General features: G+C 26.0%; 1 protein-coding gene across 2 annotated transcripts in view; it reads right to left on the reverse strand.

Annotated features, from left to right (window-relative positions):
• Positions 1–22,356, reverse strand: part of Polr2h (polymerase (RNA) II (DNA directed) polypeptide H) — a 129,660-nt gene that overhangs the window by 29,225 nt on the left and 78,079 nt on the right. The window contains exon 1 of one of the 2 annotated variants that reach the window (XM_029486137.1): positions 4,526–4,544. The exons of the other annotated variant lie outside the window; for it this stretch is intronic. The gene's annotated coding sequence lies outside the window, so the exon portion shown is untranslated. Of the gene's footprint in view, positions 1–4,525; positions 4,545–22,356 lie in introns of those variants that run through there. 2 annotated transcript variants of the gene reach the window in all.

Below are 22,356 nucleotides of genomic sequence, written 5' to 3' on the forward strand. Positions count from 1 at the left end.
ATTTTTGAGTTGCGCGTGATGAGGAATGCATGAATAAAATGTATAGAACATTTATAAAAACATCCACACCGGCAACAACAATAAAATACTTTGCAATCGTCTAGAATTTAACATTAAAAACAAAATAAACATAATAAGTATAGCAATATTATTTCAGTTCAATAGGATCGCCTATAAATATTTCGACGTGTATAGTACATAATTAATATTAAATATAGAACCAATTTACTAAAAAACAACCAATCGCGATCATATTTGTGTTTTAACAAATGCATACAAATGTACGTAAAAATATAATGTATCGGATACGAATATATAATGTATTCCAAAGTGTAGGGAACAGTTTGGACTTTTCGCCGACAGTAGATCGTTTTAAGAGATCGTTAGACGCATCATTTTCAAATTTCTCTGTGATAACTAACGTACGGCCCCCTCACCAGCATCAATACGGCACCGTATCAATTCACCGCCGTCATATTCAACTTAGTGACAATAATGAGGGGTAATATTGGGGTGGTGATATTGGCCCGGTGATGATATTGACCCGGTGGTGATATGATTAACCGATGGTGATATGGACCAGGCGGTGATATGATGATGAGACCCGGTTTGTTATATGACCCGGTGGTGATATGATTACCCTGCGCTGATATGGTGCTATGATTACCCGGTCGTGATGTGGTGATGAGACCAGGTGATATGGACTAGTGATGATATGGACTAGTGGTGATATGGACTAACATTACCCCACCCAACAATTCCCTCAAGACTTAGTTAATTATTTTTAATATATAAATATTAAAAATTATAATTTATGCAGTAAATACCTATTATAAAAGTATTATCATTATAAAATAATAATAGAATAAAACGTAAGTATGCTTGGACAATATATTTAGCAAGAGTATGAAAACATTTTTTTTGTGCCACGGTTATAAATTCACTAACCTATAACCTTGAAGATTCGTTAAAAACTGTATTGCAGTTATTGGAATGTCTTATTGTGCTGACACAAGACACAAACTGAAAATAGTGTCCATCTCGAAATACATTTTCATGATAACCCCAATGCCTCGATCATATCGTATAAATATCGTATACATTTATCACGCATTTCCACGTGACGTTGTTTATATATCAAACTTATTGCGCTTGTATAGCCGTATTATAGGTAAATGGTAAATGGTAAATAAATCTACAAAATAATACACATTTCTGTGCATATACATGTTAATATATGTATAAGTTCGATATTAAGATGATGTACTAAATAACAAAATCTATGTAACTGCGATTCAGCCAATAACGTTTAAATTGTGGCGATGACGCACTTCGTACGGTTACAAGCTGGTGGCATGGCGTGGGAGTGAGGGGAAAGAATAAGAGAAACGCACACCGCAAAATGAATCTGTTTAGAAATAATATGTGTGCGAGATGAACGTCGTCATTGTATAATAAATAATAATCGTTAAAATTTTGTACACACAAGCAACTTAACAGGAAAGTAATAATTCCCATATCATCATTATACTCCATTTGCGGTCGTATAGTAAACCAAGACACCACGTTTTCGTTTTCGTGGGGCTTTAAGATCGATAAATGAGCTTAAAAACTTATTTTTAATCGAAAGTAGGTAAATCAGGCTACAACTGATATCATATAATATGACGTGCAGTGTACACTGTACATTTTACATACCAATTTCATCGATTGTTATTTGACGACGACCAACTATCAGTGAAATATGTTATGATGAATAATTATTTAAATTGTTTGAATATTATGACTTACGATATACTACATAATTGATAATAGTATAATTTTTTAATATTATTATTATTTTTTTTTTATTGAGATTTTAACATAAAATTATTGTATCTCAATAATAATAATAATTCGTATTGTAACATCCAATGGCCACAGATGCCGCGGATAGTATGTTTAAAAAAAAAAAAATAATAATAATAATTCACCGCATTGGATAACACGACAACTACCTGTAAACAACGTAAATTTCGGCTCTTAAATTATAGTATAATATAGCACTCGTATTACGTATAGTATAGTATATAATATCATTGTGCATACACAGGTGTGGCTCATGTGTATAGTAAATTAATTTGGTAAAAGAATTAACAAAACAAAATGGCCGACAACTGGTAAAAAAAATCATTATTTTTGAACAATTAAATTATTTTGTATACAATATTATTGTCGTATTATAACTATTATGGCTTATATTACCCGAATATGTCGTCGCCGTAGTAATCATATTATAATTATTAAATCCATATCCTCGTGTATATATAATATATATATATTATATGTGTTATAAAGCATATGAATAAATAACATGAAATAATATAATATAAATATGTATAAATTATATATATTTCATTTTAAATTATATTTTCAGATTTAAAAAAACATGTATTACAAAAACATTGGTTTAAGGTTTAAAAATATGTAAAAATAATTTTGTATTTATTGTAACATATTTAGATTTAAGTACTTGGATCAAAGAAAATATCACCTATAACTTGTACACATGATCAAAAAGTATAAAATTATAATATAATATAATATATTAATCATATATACACGGTAAAAATGTTTGATATTGTGAAAAATTCACATTTTCCCACTATACAAAATTGTAATTAATGTGAGTCAAATAAACTTTAAGTATAGGTACATCTGAAATGTCCATTATATAGAGCTGTAAACTGTATAGGGATTTCCGGATGATGTATCAACAATATAGGGAGCTCTTCCTAAACAAATGTTTTATTGTATAATAATAGTACATTTCACGGTTACTCACGGCTGATTTATTATATTATAATTATTATTTATTACCATTTTTTTTAACCAATCATAGAATATAAGTACATTACATTTATTATCCCTCAATATTAAAGGTCAGTAATATTTAGCGACGAAATAAATTTTACTAGTAATGGTTAATAATTGAATAACAAATAATTCAATGGTAAACATTTATAATCTAATAGAAAAACATTCCCTGCTTTAAAACAGTATAATGTGAATACTATATAATAATTAATCAAGTTCAATCCGTCTATCTATTTATAAATTTAATAATAATAATAAAAAGTTGATTTTGTTGATTAATTAACATCTAACAACATGGAAGAAAGGCTAAAAGATTAAAATTAAAAACCACTACATGATAGGAGCCAAGAGGTATTATTTGTATAATATTAATAGCTAATAGTTAATATAAAACAATGAAACTTGTACTATTACTACTACTACTACAAATATTAATATTATACAAATATGGTTTTATTATCATAAAAATGTGTGTGTAAAAATATATGTGTCATATTACACATACAAAATATTAGCCGATATCATTAAGCAAATTAAGCTGTAATTTGCAAGAAAAAAATATATTCTTCACTCCGCTCTGCAGAATCTAAAATAATCAATATTTTGATAAGAACATCTACGTACAAATACCGACGAATAATATTTCGTCATTGCCGGTGAATGCACTACATAAATAATTACTTATTATGTATTTAAACATTTCAAACTATTTATATAATACATCTAAAAGTTGGCAGGAATAAAGTTTAAACCATAAAATATTAATAAAAAAATTCTGTTCCGATATTATAGTGGGTACACAATTATTTTTTGTTTTGTAGTAAATATGAAACTATATATAAATCATTAACACCTTAATATTTATTTTTTTATTTTCATGATACATTTCTAAGAAACGATGATATAGTTCACAAATTATTAAATAAACATTCATGGACAAGACATCAACAAAAACTGGGTGTGGTCAATAATTTTGTTTTGTACAAGCATGCCACGAATTGAAAGCAAACCTTGAATTCGCAAAATTATTTTATAGTATCAACCAGCTAGGTATCAGTTATTTCTATTTACTATACTGTTTTAGTACTTTTTACATTAATTGGAACACTCATGGAAATTATTGAGTCAAGAATTTCACAATGTTATAATTAGAATATAATTAAATTTATTTTATATTCAAATTTGTAATATAACAAAATCAGAAGTTAGATATTTGATCAACAAAAATAATATAAGGAATGTATGAATAATATCATTATAATCCGTGAAAATTATAATATGTATATAATAGTATAACCTACCTATTGGCATGTTTAAACAATAAATTAAGTAACAAAAACGATTAAAATTTAAATTTGTTTAATATAGTAAGTTAGAATAACACATTCATTTTCAGATCAACAGAAGTTCAAAATTAATATTATACAACATTTAAAATCACTTCATGTAGAGTTCAAAAACGGTTAAAAAATTTTCAGAATTATATTCGTACGTCTATATAATTCTTAAAGAAACATCGTGGACATTATTTCATGTTTATAAGATTATTAAAAGTTGTTTAATAATGAAAAAAGTTTTTCTACCCAGCGGGAATCGAATACGGATCTCCCGCATTTCTGCAACGAGTTTTCGGTTGTTTTTAGACATTTTCAAGTAAATTACTAGCTACCTGAACTATCCTCAGTATCACTGGTGCCCAAGTCCTGGTATATAAATAAATTATATGGAACGAAAAAGAAAAAACGTCATTGTAGAATTAACAGACTATCCTATCCTCTCATCTAAAACACATTTTAATAGGAATTTTTAGTAAATCAAAAGTTTTAATTAACTTAACATTCTAGTTCCTCTTATAAAAATGAAATAAAGATGAACGTTAATTTAATTTATAATATGTATTATTAAACATCCGTTTTACTAGGTATTCGGTATACTATAATTCATAAGACACTAACAACAATTTGTAAAAAAGTAACATAATTTCTTATCTAAACGATTATAGTTAGTAATAAGTAAAGTAGATACACTTTACTATTGCACTTGAGTCGTGTGCAATAATAATATTAACTTTAAAACGTTAATGATAACATTTGAAATAAAATTTATAAAGTAACAGATGTTTATTTGAAGAAACGTATACACATTATAAGTACTGAAGGCTATAAACAAATAATTTTTTCTAAAAAAAACATCTTAATATCATAACAAAATAATGTACGTAAGATCAGCCAGTAAATCGCATATCCACCATTTACACAATTTATATATATCGTCATAAATATGATGAAACCTCGTGCGATTTATTAGGACATTTTTTACATGTTATTGAAAGTTATAAAATTATTGATCATCATTGTAGAACTACTATATTATAAACTAAATTATGTTATGTGTAGAACGCTGAATTCCAATTGTTTATTGTAAAACGGAAAATACTAATATTTGGTTTAATCTGTATAATATATATATATATATATATATATATATATATAGTATAATATGATATTAAATAATATATACATTAATTGGTTCTATATTATATTTAAAGCATATAATAATTGTACTTGTACTTGTAAATGACCTTCCTATTGTTGTTGTAGGATATATTGAGTGCACTTAAATTAAACTAGCATAGTAATACAAAAAATTATACTATGGTAATCAAAATATATAATTTTTTTATTGAATCAATAATATTACCTGTAGATACTTTTACGAAGTTCCGTCATAGTATATGGTTGAAAATGCCAAAATATGATTAGAATGGTTTATAGAATAAAAAATATTAAAATCAAGAATAGATCAAGTACAAATTGTTAAAGAAAAAAGTTGCTAGAGAAGACTATGCCGTTGCCCATTGACACTTGTGGCCTTGCTGAATGAGACTTCGATCCGGAGAGCTGGTACGCGCCTAGCTATTGTGGGCGGCGCTCGAATTCATTGACGTCAGACCGCCAACGCCGCCCAACAAACCCCCTGCGACTCATCGGGGTAAATTTCTCCCACAGTCATTTGCGCTCACCCAGAATAAACATACATATACACACGCGAAAATATATAAATTGTAAGTGTATGTGAGTAATTTTGTTTCGCTAATATTAAAGTGCAAGTGATAAAAAAAGGATTAGGTAGTACCTATGTAATAATAATAAACTAGGATTAAATCATTATTATTTCTAGAGAAACCCTAACTGAGTTCTATAATTCGGTATTTTTCTAATAAAATGTTTATCAAGGGCAACGGGCATTATAGGTGTTTCATTCGGTTTGTTGGTATCGTTGAGTTGCTATAGTTATATACATCATATATTCATATAATATTTTGCTTTGATACCAGGTGACAGGGTTATGACCAATGACCACTAACCAATAACCATAGTGTGTAATTATTATAAAAATTAATAAGCAAGCACAAACACTGAAGTAACAACTCAAAGACTATAGAACAGCAAATTATAACATTTTCGAAAACGAATACACTATGTTTTATTGTATTATCAATTTAATATTTGTGTGCAAAGGCTACAAAATACACAATGTTATTTGATAAGAAAAAATTAATAGCTCGTCTTCTTTTAAATTGATCTAACTATTTACTTTTTAATGCCTATAATAATAGGAAATTATATATTAATTATTAAAATTATAATTATTGATAATTTCTTAGTTTATCTATGCTTTATTACTTTAAAAAAAAAAAAAATTATCTAATACTAATAATAAGTCATGTTTATTTTTTATAACTTGTTTTGAATTCTAATATAGCCGAAAATTTTTTTAAATAAATTAATAGTTTACGCTTGTAAAGATATAATAAAAAATTACCCTAACAATGGAATGTCCTATTTCCTCTACCCGTGTTACTGCACATATTTACAGATTTCGAAATAATTATTAATAGGTTTAAAATGTAAGTACCTTTCTATATAAGTAATTTTAACATTTTAATTGTATATAATATGGAGATTGTAATTTTAAAAAGGATGGTAATGACGTACCTATATACCTATAATACTGTATGCATATTCAGCCAATTTTAAAATTTTTGACAAAATCACGAAAAACTGCCAAATAAAGGTGAAGAAATGTAAAGAAGCACCCGGCTTTTATTTTATTCGTTGATATATTATATTATATCGGTCTCAAAGATACTAGAACTTCTATTTAAAATTTTTTAATTTTCTTAACTAATATCATAATAATTAGGTTACGGTGTAAATTATTTTTCAAAGCAACTAATTATTACTATATGAATAATCACTCGATTAGAACAATAAATTATCAATTTAATGTGATATTAAATATATTACAATTTTCATTTGGTTATTAATTAACATCTTGGTATTAATTTGTTTTTGAAACTTACCTCTTTGTATATATTACTGTATTACTGTATATATTATATACATTTAAGGTATTTAAATTATAACATTCCAAAATTCAAAATCTTTCTCCCTAATATATTTTATTTGTTAATACTGATATAATTGCGTAACACGCAATACCTACCGACTGAAATATCCAATAAATACTGAATCGTATATGATCAGATAATAAAAAAAATACAAAATTAACATGATGTACATTAAATACAATATAATGTGAAGTATAGTATCACAAGTAGTATCGCAAGTTAAAATATAGTATGAAAATCGGTGACTAAGTGTTTTTGTCATTTAATCTATTAATGTTACATTTTTATAACCAAAAAAATAACTACAAAATAATATAGTTTTAAAAGTGAAATTTAAAAATGTTAATTTTTGAAAATTATAATTATTCATAACACAAAAATAGTTAGTTCCTTATAATATTATTTATAATTCGGATGACCTTATCCAAACAAAATTAAAGTATTTCTTTTAACAGTTTTTACATTTTATAACTATTTAAATCTTTCACATTATTTAGTAAACTAGTTATTCAAAATTTTATACGACAATTAATGTTGAATTAAAAAATGAAATTAGGAGGCGACGGTTATATAATACATTTAAAAATCTTAAGTTTATAAAATTCATAGAGTATAGAGATTTTTAAGTACCTACCTAATATACAAAAGTATCAAATATTTAAAAAAAAAACACGATTTTTTTTCACCAATTGGTTAACTACATACTAAAAAACATAAAAATATTATATACCATTGACAGAGTAATATATTTTAATTGTATTAATATTAATTTTAGTATAAATATTTTATATAAAATCTAATGCATAATGATTTTATGTACTTAAAACGGTGTTTACTTATTACGAAACGAAAGTAGGTGAGTCAGTATAGATGGCGCAATATTTTGCAATCCCTGTCCCTGTTCCTTTTATTATACAAAGGGATGAAAGTTTTTTTGGTGGTTTAGAGGAGGAAATGAGATAGCGTTCGAGGTAGAGGGGCTATGACGTAAACAGAATGAAACTAGCGGGTGAAGTAAATAGGAGGGGACTCGGACGATCTTTGACATTTAAAACGAACGGAGCGGAAGAGATCGATAGCTCCAGCCCACAACCCCGCTAGTTCTCTGTAATAATAATAATAATAATAATGGTAAACCTAAACTGATGTAACTACATTTGTCCTAAAATAACGTATTCAATTTAATAAAAATAAAAAATATTAGGTATTATATTATATTAAAATACCTACATCAACTAAAATAATATAATATTATTAGTTAAAACATAAACAAATAAAGTACCTACCTATAGTAATGCAAGATTCATTTAATTCAATAGTTAAGTATATCGTTAGTTTAGTATATTTACAAGTTACAATGATAATTATTTTATAAGCTACCTACTCGTACTGTTAAATATTTGCAATATTATCATTTTTGAAAATTATTGTCTATAAGTAATTTTGTTTTACCGGAACAAAGTAAATTGAAATATTAAATAATTACTTCTAGTCTAAAACCAAGGAATTAAAATTTTCGTTAAATTATTTCAAAGTTATTTTATATTGAATTAATGTATAAAATTACAATTTTATTTAACAATTAATATTCCATAATTAGAAGAACATAAATATGTATTTTACATTTTAAATTTTAAATAAAGTTTTAGTAAATTTAACATTAAATTAAAATTAACTCAATTAAAAAGAGTAAAGGACACATCTCAAAATTAATTGTATTATTCTAAAAATCAATTAAAAGTATGAAGGCTTATTTATTAATAATAAAATGGTAACTATTAATTATTATTAATTAAATTTATTGACAATATCTGCAAGTATATTATATTTTTTAATCAAACTGATAATTTATAAAATAATATAGTTTTTTCTGTTAATACATAACTCTCATAATATTAGTGTATGTTTATTTAATGATAACTTAACTTTTAATTTATTTTCTGAAATGGTAGTACCTACTTATCTACCATAAATAATTTTTCAGTGTAGGTATCTTCAGTGTTTAAATGTTTAATATAGGTTTATTTATGCATAGGTATAAGAAAATATTCTGTTTCAATACCTACATGAAATAAATGCGATGACATTTAAATTAAACTAAACATCAAAATTACATAAAAATATTTATACTTAAATTAAATCTGAAAATAATAGGATACCTATTATGTATTGTAGGTATATAACAAATATAATATTTATAATACATCAGTACATTCATTAAATATTAATTTAAAATTTAAAATAACAATTAATTTAATTTAAAATGTTCATGAACATTTTGATCGCGATAAATAAAACGCATTGATATTATTATTTTTAATATTTTAGTATTATAAGGATTAGTCAGATATAAATATAAAAATAATATTTTCAATGCGAACAAAGACTTTATTGAATAATTGGATTCACGACAGTCAATTTAAGAATAATTTAAAAATATTTTGAACTACACACATTTTTACTGATAAAATTAACAAAATAACGTCAAATAGTATTAATACGTTATTAGTTATTACTTATTAACAACCAAAGTTGGACATACAATTAAGTGAATTGACTCATCACGTTTTGTTACGACAAAAAAGGCGTTTCGCCACGTTGCGAAGGTCATCTATTCTTAAGTTTTGAAACTTTTCATACTCATTAATCAAATGTTTTCATTTTGAAAATGAACTTCATCATACATTTGTAATAGATTTATATTTCAAAAAGAGAGGATAATGCACTATTGTTAAAATATTTGAAATTGCAAGGTTGTCGAAAACTGGAAGGTCATTTTGACTCATTAACTTTATAAAATATCTCCGTATAAATATAATTAGGATATAAATCGTGTTCGGTAAAAATTAATAATATTATGCGTATGTATAGTACAACAGTAACAATGATAAAATGTGGCCGCAAGGTCTTTAACGGTTTTGTATAGGTACAAATTTAATATGTACACGAAATTTCGACAGTATGCCCAGTTGAGTATATCATATTTAATATAATACTAATAATATTGTATATCTTAGACTATAGTCTACTTTTACCTTTCTACATTACGGTTATTATTTTCAAAGAAAAGTAACGAAAATAAGATATTTTTTGTATGATGTAAAAGAGTAACCTACTTATGTAAAAAGTATAGGTATTTTCCTACATTTTAGAAGAAAAGCAGTTCAGTTTGATAGAAAAATATCAATGTTGGTTAATTTTAAAATTATTTACCATTAGTTAAAATGAAAGCAATTTAATGTATTATCAAAATAAATTTAAATTCACAAAAGTGCACTGATAAATTAACTAATAATATATATTATATAGACCTTGTATAAAATGTTCCTGTATCCATCAAATTGTCTGTTGTCGTATTGTAGAGTACTTCGAAAATCATTTTTAGGTTTAAATAAAATGCCGGTAGAATTGATAAAGAAAATATACATTTATGTACACTAAAGAAGAAAGAATCAGCTGTCGATCAGCACGCAACGACAAAATAAGTACGACTGCGCGTTCATCTTTCCAAGGTCCCAAGGTCCGTCCTAGATTGCCAAAAAACCTCTTTACCCTCTCTCTCTTTCTCTCTCACACTCTCACTTCATACGCACACTACAAAACCCGTTCGTATTTTCATGTGGTGGGGCAACGGAATTGATTGTTCGTCAGCCGCATATAGTTATAACTTATAAGTACATAATATAGAAAATCTGTCCAGTTATTTGCGATGGAAAACAAAAAGCTCACCCGCTCCAACTATTGCACCCGCAGAGTATTGTTCTTTTTACAACTTGGACCATGTACGTTTTATGTGCCACAGAGTTAACTTGGCCGAGAAACACGAGTATACGACACTGATGGAAATTATATTGACTTAATAAATTATTCTTATAAAATAATTACAAATATTGTTAAGACAAGATGATTAGGAATTAATAAATTATTCACCAACAGTTACATGATTATTATATTCAAAGACCATTGTGAAAGCTCGAGAAATTAATTTTTTCTTTAGGTAGATAGATAATTGTTGAATTTTAAATAATTAACTAAATAACATATGTAAAGGTATAATTGTTATTCAGGTCATATTAGACCAATTCCCATAAGTTAGCAAAGTTGGGTATTGTAGAAATATGTAACGTGTTAGGTTAGGTGACCAAATATGAAATTGATCTTGGGGCGTATACTGTCAAGTCTAAAACGCAAATAGCTCAAAAGAAAAAGAAAAATACTCAAATCGTATACAAGAATAGTTTCAACGACCTAAAAGACATTAAGACTTTATAGCTATATATGCCTACATAAAATTAAAAATAAAAGGTCTGCCAAAAATCAACTACTTTGAATCAACAGTGAAAATAGTGATAGAAAATGAAGCAATTATTGGAAAATAACGGTGACGTTTAGAATATTGAGTGAAAACTGAAAAGGAATATAGCCGATATGCACCGGTGAATATGTAAATATATTTTTTGTATGTATTATGTATACATAATATTTAAGATTTAAGTTTGAATAAAAATTACAATTTTTTAAAAAAAAAAACGTATTGTTATCCACAACCCAAACATCATAGGTAGGTACCGATTTTGAAATTTTTCATAATTTAACCTAGAACATTATAAAAAATAAGACACTGCATTTTTAATTTACAGATCTAGATGATTTACCTAAAAAAAGTATTCTTCTAACTTGTAAAATATGTACACAACTACATTTTTTTAGCATCCTGTATTTTATAATATTTACATTTGGGTTACAGAATCTATACAATTTTGATTAACAAGCTTAAGCACTTTTGTTAAATTTAGGTATTGCAATGGTGTTGTGAGAGATACGCTGATAACTGACGACACTCCTGGGGTAAAATATAATGAATAGGTATTTATTATATACACATTTACACACGTTTTTCATTTTGTATTCTGGAGCGAAATATTTTCACTTAAAATATTATTTTTAAATGTCATTCTATACACTTAAAGTATCAAACTAATTGGTATCTATTTTATACATTTCAAATTAGCGGATAGTAGGGAATCATATTTCAAACTTTCCATAGAATACCTGTATATAATTGAAATGCTTATAAATAATAAATATTATTGGTCCTATTATGTTATACGATACGACGTGTGTATGCTTAAAAATAATCAGGTACTTATAGATAATATAGATAATATTCTATTTATGATTGAGAAAATATAAATAAATATATGGGTTAATGAAAATGGTTCAGAATTATTTTTATTTTTTTGGAGGAAAACGGACAGTGGAGAAAAACGGTATCTCGTTTTTGGAGGAAAATGGCTACAGCCGTAGAAACAATATTAATTCTAAAAACAAAATTTAGAATAATGAATTGAAAAAATGCTGGTGTATATCTGCTATATGGTGAATCACCCTGTATAGTCATTAACTTTTCTGAGTTATGTGCAGAGCATTTATCTACGTATTAGAAAAAAGAGGGACTTTACTTTATATATACAAGGTGATTCACCAAGCACGCTCACCAGTTTATCACTTTACTTTCCTTTAATCGGCTTAACAATTAAAATCTACCTAGCCTACAAGAAAAAATATTGATTCTCATCTGAAAAATAAGGTCGTTATCGCCACAGAGCAATCCTTTAATGAAATAATAAATATAAGTATTCAAAATAAAGTAACTATACTTAAAAATTTAAAAATCAGAATTTGAAGAAATTTATAATTAAAAGGAAAAACGGGGGTGAGCATGCTTAGTAAATCATCTTGCGAATAAATATCAACCTTGGAAAAAGTTCTACAACCATTTATCAACCACAATGAAAAGTATATGAACAGTAATCACTAATTAGTGATTATCATTACTACAGTACTTATACCAGTTATTAAGACTCAAATAATAGGAAATACAACAAAAATACAACAGTAATATAAATATAATAATTAGTATTATAAAAACAATAATTAACTATATTTACGATTTGAGAACTATATTATAACCGATAATAATATACCTAATATAATTAATATATGTAATTATATTTTAAAATTGTATTATATATGTATTGTATAACAAATATAGCTGTCTCTCGAAAAAAAAATTAAAAAGTACAAATAAAAACTTGGTACATAAAAGTAATACGTACATTAAATAAGATAGATATATCTATATACATTATATAAAGGTACATGGTATTATATTTTAAGGCTGCACGATTGCAGACATATTATAATGAAACTAGTGGAACTCTTTAACGATCCGCGGGCGCGATTATTAGTGATAATATTGTTTTGGCACATGTACGTCCTTGGCGTGGTCAGACCGTATTGCCGAAAATGTTATACGAGGGGGGCCCACGGGTGCCCCATTGTTATTGCAGTGTGATACACACACAGATGTGCCAAGGACAAGCGTCGGTTGCTAAAAAACCGTGCCCAACAACCTAATTCGGGCCCCATTTCGTCACACCACCGCCGCAATATATGACAGCGCAACGAATTTTCTATGTATATTATCCGAAATGATTATTGCAATCTACATAATATGTAGGTGTAATGTTTTTATATCTAAAATACCTATCAAAAAACGTGCGTCGAGTTAGTAAGTACTAAGCTTTCAGCAACTATACATCTAAAACGAGCCCTCGCGCCGGCCGTACTCTACCTAGATCATACCGCCAAACGTCAGAGTCTCATCGGTATAATCACTAAACAATTTTTCTTGACGAAAGCGAACATTTTATAATCGATTGATAATATAATTATTAATTATAATACACAGTGATTTGCGTTGCTTTAACAATTAAGTTATTAATTATTAGAATGAAAATACATTGCAAGTACCTACAGTAAATACATTTTGTAAAAATAAATAAAAAAGATTCAAATACAATTTTAATATTTGAAAGTATTTTCAATCACTCACTTTTTAATTTAAAAATTGGCTTTTACTGATAAAATCTAATGGTAGGTACCAACTTTATTACTCTATTTTAATATTAGTAGGTAGTATGAGTAATAACCACCTTATATGTGTTTTTAAAGTTGTTTAACATCTTAACCTAATGGTTTCTGAAAATTATAATACAAATTTATATGGAAGACAAATATATTTATTTTTAAGATATTTCAATTTTTATACAAGTATGTAAAATATTACAATTTAAAAATGCTCATGCATTATATAGAGAAATTGATCTATCGTATAAATATTCGTACAATCACAGATAGGAAATGTTCTTAACTTCAAGTTTGACTATAGGTAATTTTAATATTAAAGTTAACAACACAATATTGGTTCTGCTGAACGTAAATTTGGTATATCACGCGTAGGTCAGAGAAAGAAAACAAATAGTGTGCTGACATCCTCTTATGCAATTCATTTTAATGAAAATAGTATAATATAACGTTTAACATTAAAGTTATAAAATCACAATCGTGATATATGGTTCGTATTGAATAAATAATATTTCTGTTTGAAAAACAGTTAAAAATTCCAATATTAATTTATATTTTTTTATTTATATATAATTTTGAATTCTTTTTTTACTTCCTAACTTATATAGCACTTAAATTTTAATATTTTATGAAATGTATGTACATGTTATTAGATTTATATTAAAGATTACCTTTGACTGACAGAGTGATATACTTACATTGTAGAAATAAAATTTAACAAAATATTTACAATCGAAAAAAATACGCTATTCTAATTGAATTATAAGATTAATTGTGATAGTACGGACCATAAAGTAATATTTAAATTTTACCTGAATTACCTAATGTTAAAATACAAATAAAAAAACTAAACCAGCCCTACATGGAATAAAAATGTTATACCAACTGATAAACTTGCCCAAACATACTCAACATTACAAACTAAATGCTCACTACTACTATACTATAATTGTATCTATATGTACCTAATGTAAAATATACTTATATACATCAGTAATAAGGTCACTTTAAACATGTCATAAGGTGCTGTCTAGTGTGGGCCACATCTTCAACCAAAATTAAAAAACTTAAGACAATACAATATATATGTCTCATATGATAGCTTTAAAAGACTCTAGGTTCATACGTAACAACCAGCTACGCAGTACTCAACCACACAGGAATACCGTTCTTACTCTCTTAGACATTTAGATCAAAGACCAACTCTTTTAAGGTTTGATTGAAGAAAAAAACAGCTCATTGATACTATGCCGGCAACCACCCTCAACACATCCTGACTTCTGCTTCATCGACATCATCGTCAACTTAATTTTGTATAGTTTTATATATTTATATCATATTTTATTACAATACATTTTCTCTTTTAGATTCTGAGCGGAGCGATAGTGATTTTACAACGATGTGTGTGCATTTTTTTTTGTGTGTCTGTAATCACTATTTTTGGGACATTAAAAATGCTTTGATTTTCGTTAACAGCATCTTTTCTGGTAGGAAAGTGAATTCAGTTGGTACTTTGGAGGTCAAAAATAAAAGACTAATTAGTTTTAGCTCAGTTTTTTGTATACAATGATTATTGAATTCAAATTTGACACATCCATTAACATTAACACAGTGAATTTCTAAGCACCTAATGTACATTTGAACGGTGTCGACTATGGCTGCGCCGCGCGCTAAAAAGCCGGTAGGCCTCGAAGCGCCTTTAGAGAATTACCCAAATTAAAAAAAAAATTTGATTTAAAGTTACATTATAAAAACATTAATTAATTTATATTGATATAATTAAATTAGTATTTATGTGATATAGAAAAATGGCATCACTGCCGGTATATCTTATATTTAAAAATAATGAACTTATAAATATTATAATGTCCAATATTAATACAAAAATATTAGTTATATAAAATATCAGTAGGCTAAAAATAAAAACATTGTTATGAACTAATTATTTATTTGAACAGAAAGGTATTAATTAGTTTTATGATAAATTGTAAGTATATTATATTTTTAAGAAAGGAAAATTACAAATACACATAAGCAGTAGGTTACCCCTCTACAGCACAGGTAATTGAATACGAAAACGATTTTGAGAGAAGATAAATCCGCCAATATTATACGAGGTATATTTTATGATGTACTATAGTATTACTACTATAAAAATAATAAATTATTATAAATAAACATATAAATACATTATACTTAAGTATATAAAAAAAGGTCAAACAAAGTACCAAAAGTATTAACTAAATTCATTTAACTACCAGAAAAGATATTTACATTGAAAATCAGAGACTTTTTCAACTATAAATGGTGTACACAAACACACACACATCATTGTAAAATCAATACATTCGTCGCTCAGAGTCAAAAAGTATAATATAATATGCAATTTAAAGATATACTTAGATACACACAAATCAAATGGTAACAATATAACTATAAGTACATAATACTTAATTATGTTCAATACGAAGAAGACGGATTATGGCAATATGACATTCTGACATACATGAATATATTATGCAATGTTCGTTGGTAAAATTACTAACTGTAAAATTGTGAAATCAGAAATAACGGTATATACTCAATACTCATGGCGTGTACTATTACGATAGTTGGATAAATAACTATTAGGTATTTAAGCAAATTAAATATTATAAATATTATAAAATCAAGCATAATATTAATTAATATAAGTAGTTAATAATGTTGGTAATAAATGTAATATAATATTATGTAAGTGCATATTTATAACTATTTATAACATATTCAAATTTCAATGAACAAAAAACTGGGGTCGTTTTGCTATGTGGTACCTAAGTTTCGAGTGTACCTATAGTCCTGGGAAAAAGTCACTGTAATAAGGATAAATGAGTTAAATTTGAATTCAATAATAAATCTTTGCATATGAATAGTGATTTTGATTTTTGAGCAGAGACGGTTTGTCAGCCTATATTCTTCTAAGGATATTTTATGATAAATTTATTTTACTATAAAAATGTACTTAACTTTGTAAAAACATTTGGTATATAATATGTTGAGTAACAAATAATTAGGTAGGAAATTAAATTTAAAAATATATTTATTGTTATTAGCAATACTGTATTACGCTCTGCTGTACAGTGAGTTACAAATGGGTAAATAAGTAACCAGTAAGTTGAATGAATATTATTTGCATATATTAACACACACCATTGTAAAATCACTACATTCATCACTCCACTTAATTACATTGCTATTGCCTATTGGCTATTAGTAATACTGTATGTTGAACTAATTATTGACAAAAACACAAAATATATTATATTATTATAAATTAATAACTATTAAAATTATTTCATATAATATACTGTAGTTATCTACTATGTCAATACCGACATACTATAGAACGGTGTGAACAGGTTTGTTGTGTATAAAATATAAATATCTTAAAATTATCGAATTTTTTTTTTTTAAATTTAATTGTATACAGGAAATAATAATATACTTACGTAATCTAAACAGCAAAAATTTTCAAATTTTTACCATTATTCAATTTTTAAACCTACCTTCAATAAAAACACAATAACAAAAAAACCGGGTAAGTAGTTGTTAAATTTGAATTCAATAATATAATATATCAATATATCATTGTATACGAAAAACGATTCTGAGCGGATATGGGTTGTCAGCCTAGAATATTTTATATTATATTTATATTGTTATTAATACGGTAGCCGGTTAAGTTGAATTATTATTATTATCATATTTCAATATTTGTATATAATAATATACTAGAGAATTTTCGAAATTCGAATTTCACGAATGACATTTTAAAATTACAATAAAATAACTAAAATCGTTATTCTTGGCTACTTAATATGTAACTTTGTCCAAATTTGAACATAAAATAACTATTAGGAAACTGTGTTTTTATATTTTTTGGTTATAGAATAACTTTAGCTATAAAAGTTGAACATTTTATAAATTAATCGTTAAAAATATCATAACAAAATAATTTTTGAATTTAAAATATGATACATTTTGTCAAAATTTAAAATTTAAATGTTTATAAAAAAAAAACGATGACTTTACATTTTTAATATTTTTCAACTGTGATAGTAACAATATATTAGGAGCCTTGTATTGAATTTTTAAGTTTTTTGACCTAACTAATAACATTTTATTGACAAAAAAATTGGAAACTGAAAATCTCCGTAAACAGCTCAAAACGTGTATAGAAAATGAATAAACATAAACATTCAGTGTAAATGTCATGTATCTGCGGTCGTTTATTTTAGAGATACATCAAAAACCAAAATAGATATGGTCGAAAACCAATTTTGTGTAGGTATATAATCCCGTTTTTCCTTAATTTTCTTTTTGTTTTTCTCAGCGCTTTTCAAAACTACTTTTATTTTTTTACTATTGACCACCTAAAGAACCAACTAGATTAAGTGAACCTAGGAAAGTGTCCTTTCAGAAAAGATGCTGTAAAGAAAATCTAAGCAATTTTAGTGTCCTAAAATGTGATGACACTCAAAAAAAACACACACATCATTGTAAAATCAATATACTTCATCGCTCAATTTAGAATCTAAAATCATTAGAAGGAAAATGGTTATTTTTTATTTAAATACCCAATTTCGTCAAAATTTTAACATTTAATACTTCTAAAATAAAATTTTGAAGATATTTGAACGAGTGAAATTTTTTTAAACAACATTATAGAAAAAACCTAAAAAATATTTAAAATGTCTATAGAGAGCTCGAAAGGCATCAAAATGTTTTGATAGTTTTATCATGTGCCAGGTGCCTATATACAATTATAATATAACAATTTTTTGTGAAAATGTATGTTTACAATTTTTTGTGAAAATGTATGTTTACGGTTATTCGTTTTTGAGGTACACCAAAAAAATATGTATATTTTTTACCTAACCATTACTTACAAAATAACAGTACCTATATGGATAAAATAAGAATTCAGCTTCCTACAAAAAAAATCTGTGATCAACTGAATAATTATTTATTAAACATTATTTTATCATTCAGTAAGTTAGATTGTCAAGTACTTGCACTAGTATAATGAATTGAATTGGATACAATTTAAAATACAATTTTTATACTATGAAAATAAGAATACTATGATAAAATTACAAAATATAAGCCTTTTAGCTTACTCCTAAATATTATGTTTATCAAAATTGTATTATAATATATAGTTTTTAAGACATGAGTTTGGCTATTATTTTAAATATACGCCTCACAAAAATCTGATTATATATATATGCGTACATCAAGTATAAAGTGGAAGCACTAGAAGCAATCAACTGAGTGCATTGATCTTATAAATTATACTTATGAAAAGATGAAAGGCATAACACAATGATCCAAGCCAACAATATTCAAGGATGTCTGCGATCATCTAATATAATAACATATAGATAGTTTTTTCTTATAATATTATTTTTTATCATTAAGTTTCATTGTCAGGTGTACACCACGAAAAATCCTCGGGGTTATTGGCTTGATTGGAGTTAACACATAATTATAAACGCACTAACAAAACGATATGACCTAATATTTATTGTATGGGAAATTTCGTATTTTTTAAACAATACCTAATGCATAAAGTTTGTCTAATAAGAAAGTTAGAAGTTATTTTTTAGTTTAAAAATGTATATGCTGAATAATTATAAAGCGAAATTATTCAGGAAAAATAATAATTAATAATTGATAATAATATATTTAGTATATGAAAACAAATTGCACAGTTTTGGTTAAGATAATTTGTGTTAAGATAGTATGTGACAACAATATCTATTATTAAAAGTTGGTTTTAACTATTGACAGCATGTCTTCATACCTAGTTAAATTAAATACATAAATAGGTACTGGCTCAAACTTATTTTTGTCATTATATATCATAAATTATAACTGGGTAAGGATTTATGATTTTGAATTATACTTTCGGTCAAATTGTTTGCGAGCTCTAGCAGTTATTTTCAACAAGTTATTGCTAAATCTTAGCTGATTGCTTTGACTATTGTGTCATATATTTATTGTATTGTTAGCAGTAATTTTCGAAACCCTATATTTGGGCAACACGGAATTCAAATAGTTATAATATGAAATTGAGATTATGCAATGTAATCCAAGGGTGTTGTATGTATGCTATTATATCCACGCAGTTTTGCAATCGCCCGCCAAACATATACAAACGAACGTAAAGATACACATTCAATGAGAGAAAGGGGTAATTCGTTAACGATTGCTTTGAGTCAGCACCCGCATTCCCACTTGATTTTTTAAGATCCAAATAACATAGTTCGTGTTGTACTCCTATATTTGATTATTTAGTAATGCTATCGAAGGTCTCGCATTAGCTTTCACTAAAGCCTCACTGCCTAAATATAGATAGTTATGTTTTACATAATTTGTCGACAACTGAATCTCCTAGTTCAGTTTCGAAAATTCGTGCAATCATGTATACCAAATATGAAAATATTAATATTAAATAAATATTATTTATAAACAATTTATAAAATGATAAATATTAGATGCTTTAAAAATTAGTAAATAAAAGTTTCATAGCTGATAAAACGTTTGAAAAAATCTTTTAATTAATTTAAAATGTAGATATTATAAATATATAAGGGTGATTATTTTAAAGATAAGTGGTAGGTAGATATATTTTCTCTAAAAGTTTTCACGTTTTTGGAAATACATAACCAAGCTGCATAAAAAGTATCACTCCACCACCTGGCACCCCTACAAATCAGCAGTCTTTTATAAAAAAATAGATATAGGCATTCATGGTCGATATTTCTTCATATCTCGATAGCTTATACGTATAGGCCAGTCTAGTATGTACACCTATTTATGGAAAAATAGTTAATACTTCTTATAATATAATATAATATTATAATATAATCTTATTAGGCATATTGTTGGATTGTCGCTATATTTTACGTATATGTAATTTCAAGTGCGTATCCATTATACAAACGTTACTTATTTTAAAATATTGTTAAAAATGAATTTTGAAGAGTTATTCTCCACAATGTTAACTGGCATTATATTTTTACAACAACAAAAATAGCACCATAACAAGTAAAAACTACAAATATAATTTTGTATTTATTTACGTGTAATTATGAAGTATTAATTATTAAATATGATACAATTAATATTGTTAACAGTCTGGTAAACAATATAAAAATATTATTTACTTTTATTTTAAAATTGTGTAACGGTACATCGTATATATAAAAATTATCCGAGTATACAACAGGCAGGCGTCTGATCGCGAGGTGGTACATTTTATAAGACGAGGTAGTAGGGCAATAACAAAAAAATACCGGTTAAACTTCTAAAACAAAAATTTAAAATCATTTTTTCTTATTGTTTTCTATTTTTTAAGTTTTATAATAATTGCATATTGAAATCAATAAATCAGGAGAATTGCATTAAATTTTCAAACTTTTTTACAACACAAATAAAATTGTATTGATATTTATAGAAAAAAAACTAAAAAAAAGTGGATGTCGCTCTGCTGTACAGTAGGTTAGAAGTGGGTCACTGTATAATGGATGGTATTCAATTTGAATTCAATGATATAATATCACTGTACAAGAAAAACGATTCTGAGCGGAGACGGTATATCAGTCTATGTATTAGACATATATATACTTATCTATGGTATTAAAAAAAATTGACCTATAATAGGTACCTATAATAAATTCCAAATTAATCATATCATAATATCTATTAGGTACTTATAACGCGTTATACAATAACAAAAAACCGTGGTACTATCATAGATATTTAATAGTATACTTTAGAAGTTTCAAGTACCCACGAATAATATTATACTAAAATAGTTATCCTAGGTTTTTAATATGTAATTTCGTCCAAATTTGTACTTAAAATGACTATAAAAATAAACTGTGTAAATGTATTTTTTAGATTTATTGGTAACAGACTTAATTACTTACGTGGAATCTTGTTTTAAATTTTCAATTCTTAGATACAAAAATTGAACATTTTATACATTTTTAACTACAAAATAATTATTGAATCTTAAATTTGATAAATTTTTTCAAAATTCGATCTTTAAATGCTTATAAAAAAAATTGTGCCTATATATTTTTAATATTTTTCAACTGCTATTGTAA

The sequence above is a fragment of the Acyrthosiphon pisum genome, chromosome A1 (genome assembly GCF_005508785.2).
Source record: "Acyrthosiphon pisum isolate AL4f chromosome A1, pea_aphid_22Mar2018_4r6ur, whole genome shotgun sequence".
NCBI classification, from domain to species: domain Eukaryota; kingdom Metazoa; phylum Arthropoda; class Insecta; order Hemiptera; family Aphididae; genus Acyrthosiphon; species Acyrthosiphon pisum.